The sequence below is a fragment of the Nicotiana attenuata genome, unplaced genomic scaffold (assembly GCF_001879085.1).
Source record: "Nicotiana attenuata strain UT unplaced genomic scaffold, NIATTr2, whole genome shotgun sequence".
Taxonomy (NCBI): Eukaryota; Viridiplantae; Streptophyta; class Magnoliopsida; order Solanales; family Solanaceae; genus Nicotiana; species Nicotiana attenuata.
In genome coordinates this window covers 150,497-164,730 of record NW_017672642.1, presented here as the reverse complement: position 1 = coordinate 164,730, position 14,234 = coordinate 150,497, and positions in this window count along the sequence as shown.

Sequence of the window (14,234 nt, the reverse complement as noted above, 5' to 3'; positions counted from 1 at the left end):
AACGGGAGAAGCAAGTCAAGAATCAAGACAAGACTCCATATGGCATTTAGATATGAATTTTGTAACTCTTAAATTTCAAGAGTATGTAATTTTCTTTTTATTTTGATGTAATAGTAGGAACCGCAGATCGGAACCTCGACGGAACTTCGTTTAGACTCTCCTTCTAAGAATACTCTGTCACTCTTCTTCCACTTGAACTACACGTGACCTGATTCCCTTTATGTAGGCTGCCTAAAACCAAGGCTCGGTTACATCTTTTGTTTTATCTTCTTTTCCTTGTTAAATAACATTGAGGTCAAAAATCAGTCACCTTGTTCATTTTCTTTGCCTGAAAACTCTTCATGTTTCCAAGCAAAGAGGGGCATGCGGTGAACAACTAATTTTTGACCACACTCAAATTTTATACTATTTTAGTGTAAAAATATTCCTTTTAGGTCTAATCTTGATGTTTTAAACTTTTATTTTACTCTTAGTAGATTTTATTTGAAAAATAAATAATATTTATAATTTATTTGCAAGAGAAAAGAAAATTTACAAAAAAAAAAAAAAAATTATTTAGCTTCTTTTAATTAGAATTGTAATAAGTAAGTTATAATATCTGNGAGAGTAGTTGTCTAACGGTATTGTGTCTCCGTCGGATATGACGAGATTTTCCCGTTATACATAACGCTCCCTGCCCTACCTATTGCCGCTTGACTATCACAATGTATACATATAGGTGCCAAAGGTTTGGGCCAAAATGGAATATCTTCCAAGAAATTCCGGAGCCATTCAGCTTCTTCACCGGCCTTATCTAAAGCAATGAATTCAGATTCCATTGTAGAACGGGCGATGCACGTTTGTTTGGATGATTTCCAAGACACTGCTCCACCCCCAATTGTGAAAACATATCCACTCGTGGATTTAACTTCAGATGATCCGGTGATCCAATTTGCATCACTATATCCCTCGATCACGGAAGGATATTTATTATAATGCAAAGCATAATATTGGGTATGTTTCAGATATCCCAAAACTCGTTTCATTGCCATCCAATGTATTTGATTGGGATTACTTGTAAACCGACTCAGTTTGCTAATAGCACATGCTATATCTGGTCGCGTACAATTCATGATATACATCAAACTTCCTAATACTCTTGCATAGTCCAGTTGTGAGTCACTTTCACCTTCATTCTTTTGAAGTGCATAACTTACGTCAATTGGAGTCTTGGCAATTTTGAAATCCAAATACTTGAACTTGTCAAGTACCTTTTCAATGTAGTGAGACTGTGATAATGCTAGACCTTGTGGAGTCATGCAAATTCTGATTCCTAAGATCACATCAGCAACTCCTAAGTCTTTCATGTCGAATTTGCTAGCCAACATGCGCTTTGTAGCATTTATATCTGCCATACTTTTGCTTATTATCAACATGTCATCAACATATAAACAAATAATGACTTCATGACCTGGAGTATTTTTAATGTAAACACATTTGTTACACTCGTTGATTTTAAATCCATTTGCCAACATTGTTTGGTCAAATTTTGCATGCCATTGTTTGGGTGCTTGTTTAAGTCCATAAAGAGACTTAACAAGTTTTGTGAACAACTAATTTTTGACCACACTCAAATTTTATACTATTTTAGTGTAAAGATATTCCTTTTAGGTCTAATCTTGATGTTTTAAACTTTTATTTTACTCTTAGTAGATTTTATTTGAAAAATAAATAATATTCACAATTCTATTTGCAAGAGAAAAGAAAANTATCTCACTCTTAGTAGATTTTATTTGAAAAATAAAAAATATTCACATTCTTAGAGTATAACTTTTGTTCGTATTTTTAAATTAAAAAAAATTATAAAATATATATATTTGGTTTTGTCTAATTTCAATGTGATCTATAGTATTTTTCTTAGTATAAGTAACCTATAGTGTAAATATTGGGTTCTCTTATATATATAGTTTTTTCTTAAGTCTAAAAGTACGTTGGTTAATANTAGTTAGTAATAAAATAACGATTAGGCCTAAACTGATGATAGAAGTAAGCCATTGTTTATCAAGTGGATTATTAGTTAAGGTAAAGATTGGTCATGTGTTTTGGCATAATTTAATTTCACAATGGGCTGCTGAATTTTTTTTTTTAAAAAAAAAGAAAGTAAAGAGAATTTGGCCCTAAAAAATATTCTGTTAGGCACTCTTCCTAAAATAAAATAACATAAACTAGCTTATTTCTTTCATATTGAACAATGACGTACATACTCCAAAATTTAAATATTTCTTGACTTCCAACAACTTCATATTCCATAAATCATGGTGTTACATTTAATTCAAAAAATTAAGATAACTCATAAATACGTTAGAAAATTTTTAGATGTACTTTAAATATTAGCCCATGTGTTCATACCCGAACCTTGGATTGATACGATTAAGTAATAAAGAGTCATGTGCGCATTCCCGCGTCTCGATGCCTTTAAATTTAAAAATAATTATGTTTTAACCATCTGTACATTCCGTATCTTGGTTTAACACTTAATTTCAAAGAAGTACCTCGTGTGCGTACCGCATCTAGGTCAAAACAATTAATAAAAAAATATAATAAATTAAGTGAAGTGGTAATAGACAAGCCATAATCAATAAAATACAAGAATAGTCAAGAATTGATTTAAGCCGAACATTAGTCAATAAAAGCGACCGTGCTAGAACCACGGGACTCGAGGGGTGCCTTACACCTTCCTCTCGGTCAACAGAATTCCTTACTCAGTCTTCTGTTTTCATAGACCATAAATAAGAGTCAAACCTTCCTTTTGAAAGGGATTCGAATAAAAGGTGACTTGGAACACCAAAACTCAATTCCAAGTGGCGGCTCTAAATAATAAATAATCCCTTTTCAAAATGTCACTTCAATTGGAAAAACTCTTCTAACTCAACCACGTAATAAGGTTGTGCGGCAAAAAAGGAGGTGTGACATTTATGCTTTCCTTATATGATGTAAATTGAACTACGCCTGACCTGATTCCCGTTTAAGAGGGGATACGTAGGCAGCCCTATGGGTTCGGTCACAATTCAATAAAAATTTCATTTCCCCCCGCAATTGGAAACTGGGCAGAATTTTGAGGAGGACCCTCAAAATTCCGAAGTAATTTCAGCCGATCGCCGCACGAGCAACAGTCAAAAACGTCAACCCATCAAACCGGGGCAGAATTTTGAGGAGGACCCTCAAAATTCCGTAGCATGAGAGGTTGCAATGTCCTGAACTACGTCACAGTCGTCGGTTCATCTAAAAGCTTTTTAATTACGCATTTATGTCATACTTTTACAAAATTATGCATGTTTATTATTGAAATTACTTTGTTTAGCAACGCTACCCTAATGATACAGACGGTACCACCAGATCAAAGCCGAACGAGTCAAGCAAAGCCAGCGGGGATACGAACTAACCTCCCCCCTTACAAAACTCACGATTTTTCTGTGGATGCAGGCACTAGGATTGCGAAATCCTTAAACATACTGTACGCCCAGGTGACAAACATTATTCTCAGAACCGTTGCACTTGCCAACATTTGCTATCAGCGCACACCAGTAATGCTCCATAGTTACAATGCTCCCAGTAATCACAAAGCCGCAATCTGCTATCAGCTAAGAAAACTCTACCGTCATTTTATTTCTTGCATAAGGCTACCATTCTGCCTTCCGAGGTTAAGCTCTACCTCCATCTGCATTCGCATCTTTGCATAAGGCTACTATTTTGCCTTCCGAGACTAAGCGTTGTCTCCCTCTGCATCTGCATTGCATAAGGCTACCATTCTGCCTTCCAATTTGCATAAGGCTACTATTCTGCCTTCCGAGACTAAACGCTGTCTCCATCTGCATTTGCATTGTATAAGGCTACCATTCTGCCTTCCAACTTGCATAAGGCTACTATTCCGCCTTCCGAGACTAAATGCTGTTTCCCTCTGCATCTGCATTGCATAGGGCTACCATTCTGCCTTTCGAGACTAAGCACTGTCTCCATCTGCATTCTTGCATAAGGCTACCATTCTGCCTTCCGAGGTTAAGCTCTACCTCCATCTATATTCGCATCTTTTCATAAGGCTACCATTCTGCCTTCCGAGACTAAGCACTGTCTTCATCTGCATTCTTGCATAAGGCTACTATTCTACCTTCCGAGGTTAAGCTCTACCTCCATCTGCATTCGCATCTTTGCATAAGGCTACCATCCTGCCTTCCGAGGTTAAGCTCTACCTCCATCTGCATTCGCATCTTTGCATAAGGCTACTTTCCTACCTTTCGAGGCTAAGCTCTGCCTCCAATTTTCTTCGAAACTAAGCGCTATCTCAAGTACTACTTATCTCGCTTTTCTTACGGGCTAGGCTCTGCCCTTCAATTCGCAAGACTGAGCTCTGTCTTGTCCACATCATACTACTGCATCCTTCATGGACTGAAATATCGCCAACTCGTCCAAAGGCGTCATCGTTGGGAGGCACCATCTTCATGGCCCGAGAACACTATGTCATGGCCTGAGGATCTCTTTCAATCTTTTGCATATCATCATTCAAAGGCGTCATGGTTCGGAGGCACCATCCTCATATCCCGAGAACATCATTTCATGGCCTGCGAATCCTGTACCAAACAACCCATGGCCTAGGACATCATGGTGTGAGGACACCATTCCTAACCGTTCAAAGACAATATTCATGGTCCGACGGGAATTTGCATCATGTTTAAATTATGCAATATGCGCTTGCATTGCTTCTATTTGCAGGTAACCCGGCGAGCAACGGCTATCCCAGCAGGAGCGATCCCGCTCCAGTTTTCCCAGCCATATCAAACCTCACCATTCCCGCAAACTGTTCACTCACTCGGCCCTAGATGTTGCGTCCGCTCTTGAGATGACTTCACCGGTATACTTCGCCGATGAATCTGGAACTACATATGGCCTGATTCCTGTAAAACCAGGGATATGTAGGCAGCTCAGAAGCCAGGGTGCGGCCTAAACTCTTCAAACTGTTTCGCTCGGTCAAAATTGGCCATCATATCCTTACCCGACAACTCTTTCATCCTTCCCGGGTAAAGAGGAGCAGCTGTTGATACCCAATTTTTCCCAAAAATATTTTTAAAATTGCATATATACCTTCAAAATCATGCAGCAATAGCAATTGGTATTTTTCCATAGTTTTCCTATATTTTATTAATTTACCCAGCATTTTATTTCCAATAAATAATTACAGAATTGCATCACAAGCGATTTCAAAAGCATTTCTTGATTTAATTTATTATTTATGGTCCTATTTAAACTAAATTATTTCATAATCAGCCAAATTGGCATCGTTTGGCTACAATTGCAATAACTTTGCAATTATAGCCCAAGCATATGATTTTATACTATTTTTTGACCAGAAATTAATCATTTGTATTTTAAAATATTAAATAATCATTTTTAATTATTTTCTGTGCATGAAATTCATTTTATATAATTATTAGCTATTTTGTAAATTATTTTAATTAATTTGAAGTGGGTATTTAACAAATAGCCTAATTTCATTTCAATTCTAGCCTAAATTAAACCAGACCCAAACCTGATTAAATCAGCCCAATACCTCTAAGGCCCAATCCACTATCCTACCCGACCCAATCTCTGTTTAATCTGGATCGTTGATCAATTTTGATCAACGGACCAGATCCGTCCTTACCTTAATTAACCTAATAGACTACCCCCCCCCCCCTGAAAACCCCTATTTCCCTCTCATTCTCTCCGCCGTTACATCTCTCATTCTCTCAAGCTCTCTCTGCTAAAACCTAAGCTTCTACTCGCCAGTCGTTGGTTCACCGGTATCAATGGTGGTTCCACCACCACCGCTCGCCTACATGGCTCTCCCCCATGCTGGATTATTGCTACCTAAGGCTCTCAAAGGACCAATGACAATTCGACTCACACCTAGGGTCTGTGCTCACCGTTCTCGTGCCACCCTTGGCCCGTGTGAGTAAGATTTTTCTATTTTCCGGTTAGATCCATGGCCTCTAAGCCGGAATCTCTCCATCTCTGGGGTATCTCTCTCTGAAACCCTAACTCATCTCTTGACTCTTCAGATCTGCCATAGATCTGAGTGTATTTCGAGTTATTTTCGCTGTTTTCTTAAGAATCTCTCCGGTTTTTCAAAAGCGCCTTTTCATCTTCAAACTAGGGTTTCTTAACCCCTTTTCAAAATGACTTTTCCTCTGATTTTCAGCATTATTCTATGATGTTTACACGGTTTATTTAAGTTTTTCCTTTTATCTGATTCATTATGTTGAAAACCCTATATTTCCTAGTTCTAATCCTAGGTTTCTGAGTTTGTTTGTGATAACTATGTTCAACTAATCTGTATGTTTCTCATGAACATTCTGTGATTATATGATTTTTACCCTATGTTTGCTTGTTAGGTTTTTGACTTCGACTATACCTGCCTATTATGTGTTTACTCCCAGAAAATTTATGGTTATTTCCTCTCATCGGTACCATCTCTTACTTTGAATCCCGGATTTATGTTATTCTTTACCCTAGTCTTGTATGTGTTATGTTAGCTTCATTCAGTTGCGATACTTTCCTTTGGTCAGTGTTACCTTCTAAGGGAATCCCTGATTCCCTGTGATTGGTACACTCTGTTCCCTACTAATTTCAACCTCTAAATATTTTTGTTGGCTTATTTTGTGGTTGATTATGCTGTCAAATTGATTCTTAGACATTTTCCTTAATTAGAATTTGTCGAACCTAGCCTCTATTACATGCTTTGTAACATGCTTATTTCCTTATGTGTCATGATCAGTATTACATGATTTCATTCCTTATTTTATCGCTGCTTGTTACCGTTTGAATTTTAAACTCCTTAATTAAAGGAAGTACCTATACTGATTTGATACTAATTCATACCTAGTTCCATAATTATTGTTGAACTTTGATTCTTGCCTTAGTTTCTACCTGTTTTCAAACTATAAGTACCCTGCTTTTCATTAACACAACAAACGAACACATTGGTTCGAAAACTCTCTCTCACACAAAAAACACTCTTCTGCTCTCTTTTCTCCGGTTACTTGCTATTGTTCTAAGTCAGCTGGCTGCAAGCCAAGGCTGATTACTCTACTCTCTTGCTCCTCACTTTGTGTTTACTATCTTCTTTACTGGTATGTTCTGATTTCAATTCAAGTTTCAAAAACAATATGTTTCTTTTACTACTTCAGTTCATCCTGTTTCTAGTATGTTTTCACTTATGGTTTTGTTGTTCAACTTGCAACTAATATGTTTACTTCATCACTTTACCAGCATGCTTCTGAATGTTTCCCCTCCCTTAGACTTATCATGTTTATGAAATGTTATCCCCCTCCTAGTATACCCCAATGTGGCCCCTCCTTACTTATGTTTCTCTCATTTATGGCATGAACCTCTCTGTGCAAAGTAGTTGGCTATCCTTAAGTTACATGATTCTGTGTTAATTCTAAAGTTCCCTAACCCCTTAGCATATTGCTGATTCTATACTTAAGTGCTCCTGCATGTGTTTACCTATGTGACCTATATGGCCCCAGATCCCACTACCCTTGTTTGTGGTTGCTGAACCTGCCTTGGCCCTATGTTTCTTGGTTATGTATGAATTTGTTTTGGGTGCTGTGTTTGGACTGTTGCTTGTTACTCTACTCTATTTTCAAAAAATGTCCTATTGAATAACTCCCCCTGTTGTTTTACAAAAACTATTTCAAACAAGTCTCTTTTCAAACTGTTTTCCTGCTTAAATCTTGTCAAAACTATGTCGAGCACTCTCACCCTACTCTTAGACCACTAAGTTCTGCCCCTTTTGTGTGAGCCTTGCCTTGGGACTCTTGAGCTCCCTCTGAACTTTGACACACAAAAGCTAGCCTTCCCACACTGCACTTACTCTGTCTTGGCTATGAAATCTGGGTGTGAGCACTGCCCGGGATCCCTTGAGGTCCTTAGGGAACTCTGACACACCCGGATATGAGAAGGGATATGAAAACAATCTTGGCATTTGAGGTTCTGGAAATCTGGGCCCGTTTTCAGGCTCTCTATAGTGTAACTTCTTATTTTTTTTCTTATACTTATGTAATTCATTTCAATATTGGTCTGTAATAATTTGTTGTAAACGAATATTGGGGTTGGCTAGTGAAAAGGGAAGGGTAGTTATATATGTTATCAACATCAATGGGTAGAAACCATGCCTTAGGTTTACATTTCCTATATGCGCATTAGAATCCATGTCTAAGACCACCACATTCAAAGCATGTCTTGCATTAGATATCATGTTCTTAGGTTTACTGTTTCAATATCTCATTTGACATTATTTTATCACTTAGAAATCCTGCTTTAGGCTAAATAACATCATTAACATAAAACTGTTGCTCCTGCACATCCTGAAATCATGCTGTAACTTTATGGGCATTTAGAAATCACGCTTTAGGAATTCTGCATATCCCGAAATCATTCTGCACTTTTTATATGTGCATGTTAGTTACCCTATTTTAGGATCTCGTTCACACTCGCTCAGTCACACCTAGTTAAACTACTGATGCATGAAAAGGACATAAAACAGTCTCACGTTTGATTATCCTGTTTAAGTGAAACTGGTCATAATCTCTGTATATCTTCGCAACATTTAGAACAGCATGCTTTAGATAAAAATAACTTCTAAACTGTTTTAATAATTCTGGTAATTGTTGTGCGTTATCCTACGCCTAGGCAAGCCTTAGGTAATCAACCTCTATAAAACTGGAAACTGTTCTTTGTTTTTACTGCTTAATAGTTAACGAGCTTAAAATCAGTAGGCAAGCCTGATTAGGACTTCCTCTCTGAGTTATGTAATAAATCTGACTCTGCTACCATGCTTAGGATCTGAATTTAGACCTTAATTGTGTATAAGTGATGTTGTTTGTGTGTACTATGTGTGGAGGTATAACTGAGCCTTTTATTTGTCTTCCATGCTCCCCTTTAAATGAAGTCCTATCTGTTTATTGTGTGTCGCCTTAGTATTTTACCTTTAAACTTGAGGGTCTGCCTAGAAACCCCTTTTTATAGGATAGGAGTCCTAAATTCCTCCGGGACTGATAGGAAGGGACGGGTAACAACATCCAATAGGGGTCGAGACCAACCCTCGCTTTAATTACCTTCATGGGGCGGGAAAGGGTAGATATGGATGTGATGACCGGTGCGTTAATACCACGTGTAGCCCCTCTTTGAGGAGTGTCATATCGGGTATTGCATTGATGTGATCCATATTATAAACAAACCTAGGATACCCCTTTACATTCATAAATATGCTTATGTTGTAATTCTTTTAAGAATCTAGCTTTTCATTAATTATTTTTTTTTCGAACATCTGTGTACTTAAACTTAAATCCCCTATTATTTGAGCCATACTTGTTTATTTGATAAATTGTACAAATCCACAAAAGTTGTTTGGCCGGGAACCACACTTGTGGATCCTGAGGGGTGTCTAACACCTTCCCCTTAGGATAATTTCAAGCCCTTACCCTGTCTCTGGTTACCAAGCGTAGTTATCAATGAACCCTCTAGGTGCCCTAACGCACCTTAAATTGTTAGGTGGCGACTCTTCAAAATGCAAACCCCTTTCCCAAAAGAAACGAGTTGTCTCAGCCAAAATGTCATAAACCCGATTTCATGAGAAAAAGGGAGTGCGACAACCGTATAGTTGAATTGGGCGTCGTTCATGGTCTTACTAGCATAGTAGGCCGGGTGGAATATCTTGTTAATTCTTTGCCCCAATACCGCTCCTACCGCCACATTGCCTGGCATCGCACGCGAGCTCAAATGGTAAGCTCCAATTTGGTGCGGTAATGATGGGAGTGGTAGTCAACCTATACTTGAGTAGCTCAAAAGCCTTCATACAATCATCATTGAAAACAAATTTTTTATCTTTTTCCAACAACTTGCACAAGGGGTTCACCACCTTTGAGAAATCCTTGATGAACTGACGATGAAACCCTGCATGACCTAGAAAGCTCCTAACTCCTTTTGCAGAAGTAGGAGGAGGGAGTTTTGATATCACTTCAATTTTTGCTTTATCCACTTCAATACCATTCTTGGAGATCTTATGGCCGAGGACAATGCCCTCATCAACCATAAAGTGACACTTCTTCCAAATAAGCACCAAGTTGGTCTCTTCACAACGTGCCAAGACTTTATCAAGATTATCCAAACACTCATCAAAAGAATCACCCACAACAGAGAAATCATCCATGAAAACCTCAAGGAAGTCCTCCACCAATCCGTGAATATTGCCATCATACACCGTTGAAAAGTAGACGGTGCATTACATAAACCAAACGGCATCCTTGAGAATGCAAATGTGCCATACGGACAAGTGAAGGTGGTCTTCTCTTGGTCTTCAGGTGCAATAAGAATCTGGTTTTACCCGGAATACCCATCCAAGAAGCAATAATAAGCACGTTCGGCTAACCTATCCAACATTTGATCAAGAAATGGAAGCGGAAAATGGTCTTTCCGAGCCACTTTGTTGAGCTTCCTATAATCCATGCATACCCTCCAACCGGTGACAGTTCTTGTGGGGATCAACTCATTGTTGTCATTTGTAATCACAGTCATGCCCCCCTTCTTTGGGACACATTGTACCGGTGAAGTCCATGAACTATCAGAAATGGGGTAAATAACCCCAGCATCCAACCACTTGATGACCTCTTTCTTGAAAACCTCTTGTATGGCCTCATTCAACCTTATTTGATGTTCCACGGAGGGTTTAGCATCCTTCTCCAATATGATTTTGTGCATGCAAAAGGCGGGGCTTATACCCTGAATATCCGCCAATGTCCAACCTATTGCCTTCTTCCTCCTTTGAAGCACCGCAAGGCACGAGGAAAGAATAACAGGTAAAGTGGAACAAGGGCCTAAGAACTCATACCTGAGGTGTGAAGGCAAAGGCTTCAACTCAAATATGGGAGGCTCCTCGATTGAGGGCTTTATTGGTGGAGTCTTCCGGTTCTCAAGATCCAAGGAAAGTTTCCGGGGCTCATATGTATATGAACCCATTCCATGCAAAGCATTGACATATTCCACCAAGCCTTCCTTCTCATCCACATCATGATTCAACAACACAACTTCCAATGGGTCTTCCATATTAATCACAACACTTGTGTCTTCAACAATCACTTCAGTCGCAAGATCCACAAACGAACATACTTCGTTGCTATTAGGCTGCCTCATTAACTTGCAAACATGAAACATAACTTTTTCATCGCCCACCCGGAAGGTGAGCTCCCCGGCTTCCACATCAACTAATGCCTTCCCTGTAGCTAGGAAAGATCCCCCAATATGATTGGCACCTCGTAGTCAACCTCACAATCAAGTATCACAAAATTCGCGGGAAGTATGAACTTGTCGACCCGAACTAGCACATCATCAATTATCCCCAATGGCCTCTTCATTGTCCTGTCTGCCATTTGCAACCTCATGGATATGGGCCTTGGTTTCCCAATCCCCAATATCTTGAACACAGAGTATGGCATCAAGTTAGTGCTTGCCCCCAAGTCACACAAAGCTTTGGCGAAATCGGCACTACCAATAGTGCATGGGATTGTAAAGGCACCGGTGTCTTCTAACTTTGGAGCCATGGAGTTCACAATAGCACTCACTTAATGTTTCATTTTGATCGTTTCACATTTCATTGATCTCTTCTTTGTTATCAAGTCCTTCATGAACTTGGTGTATCCCGGCATTTGTTCTAGAGTTTCAACAAAAGGCACATTTGTGGACAAACTTTTCATCATATCAATGAATTTATTGAACTGATTCTCATTGTTTTGATTTGCAATCCTTTGAGGATATGGTGGAGGACGCCTTGCAAAGGAGCCTTGGCTTTGGGCACCACCGTTCGGTATGTCTATCACGGGTTCACATCATTTTGTGTCTCCTCCACATTGTCATCAATGTCTATCCTCACTTTATCACTCACATTCTCATCACTCACTTGCACATAATTTCTTGGCTCATCATCATCTTGCACCAACACATCATCACTCACAATCTTTCTTGGATTAGAGGTACTAGGAACTCTACCCCTACCACTTCTTGTTGTCACCGCCATAGCATGGCCCGTATTGTTCCCACACTTTGGGTTTACTACTGTATCACTTGGTAGTTCCCCCTTAGGGCGAGTATTCAAAGCTTGAGAAATTTGGCCAAGTTGGACTTCCAAGTTGCGGATAGAAGTGTTGTGGGAAGCTAATTGGGCATCGGAGTCGGCATTTTTCTTCATCATTTGCTCAAACATTGTCTGAATCCGTCCCATCTCATTGTTGGTAGAGCTAGGACCTTGTGATGGATATGGAGGGGGGTTATTTGGTTGTTTATACATCGGAGGCCTTTTAAAGCCGTCCCCGGATTCCCTTGATTATTGTTGTTCCTACCCCCTTGCCCTCCCTAATTACTATTATTGTTGCCACCCCAATTGCATTGGTTTCCTTGGTTACCCCAATTTTGATTGTTGTTGTTCCCCCAATTGCTTTGGTTGTTGTTGTTGCCACTGTTCCAATTTCCTTGTTGACTTTGATTCCCCCAATTTCCTTGTGATCTGCATTGTTGTTCATTCGGAGCATTTCCCCGTTGACCTTGGTAGTTGTTCACATATTGAACCTCATCACTTTGATCATCATATGAATCATCTTGATTGTACCCACTACCACTTTGCTCAAATTGGTCTGGATTGTTTTGAACTTGTTGACCTTGTTGCCTTCTCTTGTTGATCATCATCATATTCACTCCTTCCATGGCGTTCACTTGTTGTGGCCCTTGAACTTGTTGCAACTGAGCTTTGGCCAATTGGTTCATGGTAGTAGTCAACACGGCTATAGCTTGGCCGTGGTCATGGAGCTCCTTGTGTAGGTGAATAACATTAGGATCACCTTGTGGCACATTAGCTCGACTTTGCCGCACCAAAGAAGTATCCACCATCTCATCAAGTATCTCACATGCTTCAGCATATGGCGTATTCATGAAGTTCCCCCCGGCGAGTTGGTGAACTACACATTGGTTTGTAGTGTTGATCCCCCTGTAGAAGGTCTGTTGGATCATGGCCTCAGTCATATCGTTGTTTGGGCACTCCTTTACCATTGTCCGGTACCTCTCCCAAATCTCATGTAATGGTTCATTTGGCTCTTGTTTAAATGTAAGGATCTCATCTCTTAACGTCGCCATATGTCCCGGAGAAAAGAACTTTGCGATGAACTTCTCGGCTAACTCATCCCAAGTGGTGATGGAATGGTTGGGTAACCTTTCTAGCCTATCCAAAGCCTTCCCCCTTAGAGAAAATGGGAAAAGCCTTTAACCTCAATGTGTCCTCGGAGACATTAGTTTTCTTGCTCCCCCAGCACGTATCAACAAAACCTTTGAGATGCTTGTAGGCGTTTTGGTGTGGAGCTCCGATGAAGAAACCCCTCTGTTCCAAGAGTGTAAGCATGATATTGGTTATTTGAAAATTTTACGCCCTAATCCGGGACGGGACTATTGCAATTGCATAGCCTTTGTGGGGAAACACCCTGTGTGTTACCCTTGGAGGAGCTGGGGGAAGATTTGGAATATTATCATGAGGCGGTCGGCCTCTCCTTTGTGCTTGATGATTGGGTTGAATCTCATCCACGTGATCATCATCTACCTCCTCCCCCAATGGAAAATTCCCTAGGGCTTCATTGTTAAGAGCCATATGGTACCTAAGAGCAATTTACACTCAAATTAGAAAAAAGGGAAGGAAAGAAAAACAAAACACACAAATACTCAGATATATAGCTAAAATCGTCTAACTCCCCGGCAATGGCGCCAAAAATTGATCGGCTCCAAGCCTACACTACTATTGAGTAGAGAGGATGGTCAATGCAGTTTTAACCCAACTAGGTCGGGATCGAATCCACAGGGAGTTAATTTGTTTGGAATTAGGTTTATATCCAAGCCTAGATGCGGATTTTTCTCTTAATTACACTTCCACAAATGTTTGGTTTGTTTTCTACTTATACTTCTATTCTATAGCATGCAATATTTGAAACTAAGTACAATATTTTTGTTGTTGATTTTCAAGGGTTTAGAGGGACTAGGGTAGTGACTTCCACCTAGGTGAAAATCTAACGGGTATCAAGAATCTAGGGCAATCGTGCGATTAGTTGGGGTTGTAATATAGCTATCACACAAGGGTACTCACTTTATACCTCTCAGTAGTTTGAGTGATTTACCCAATTTGGCTTTCT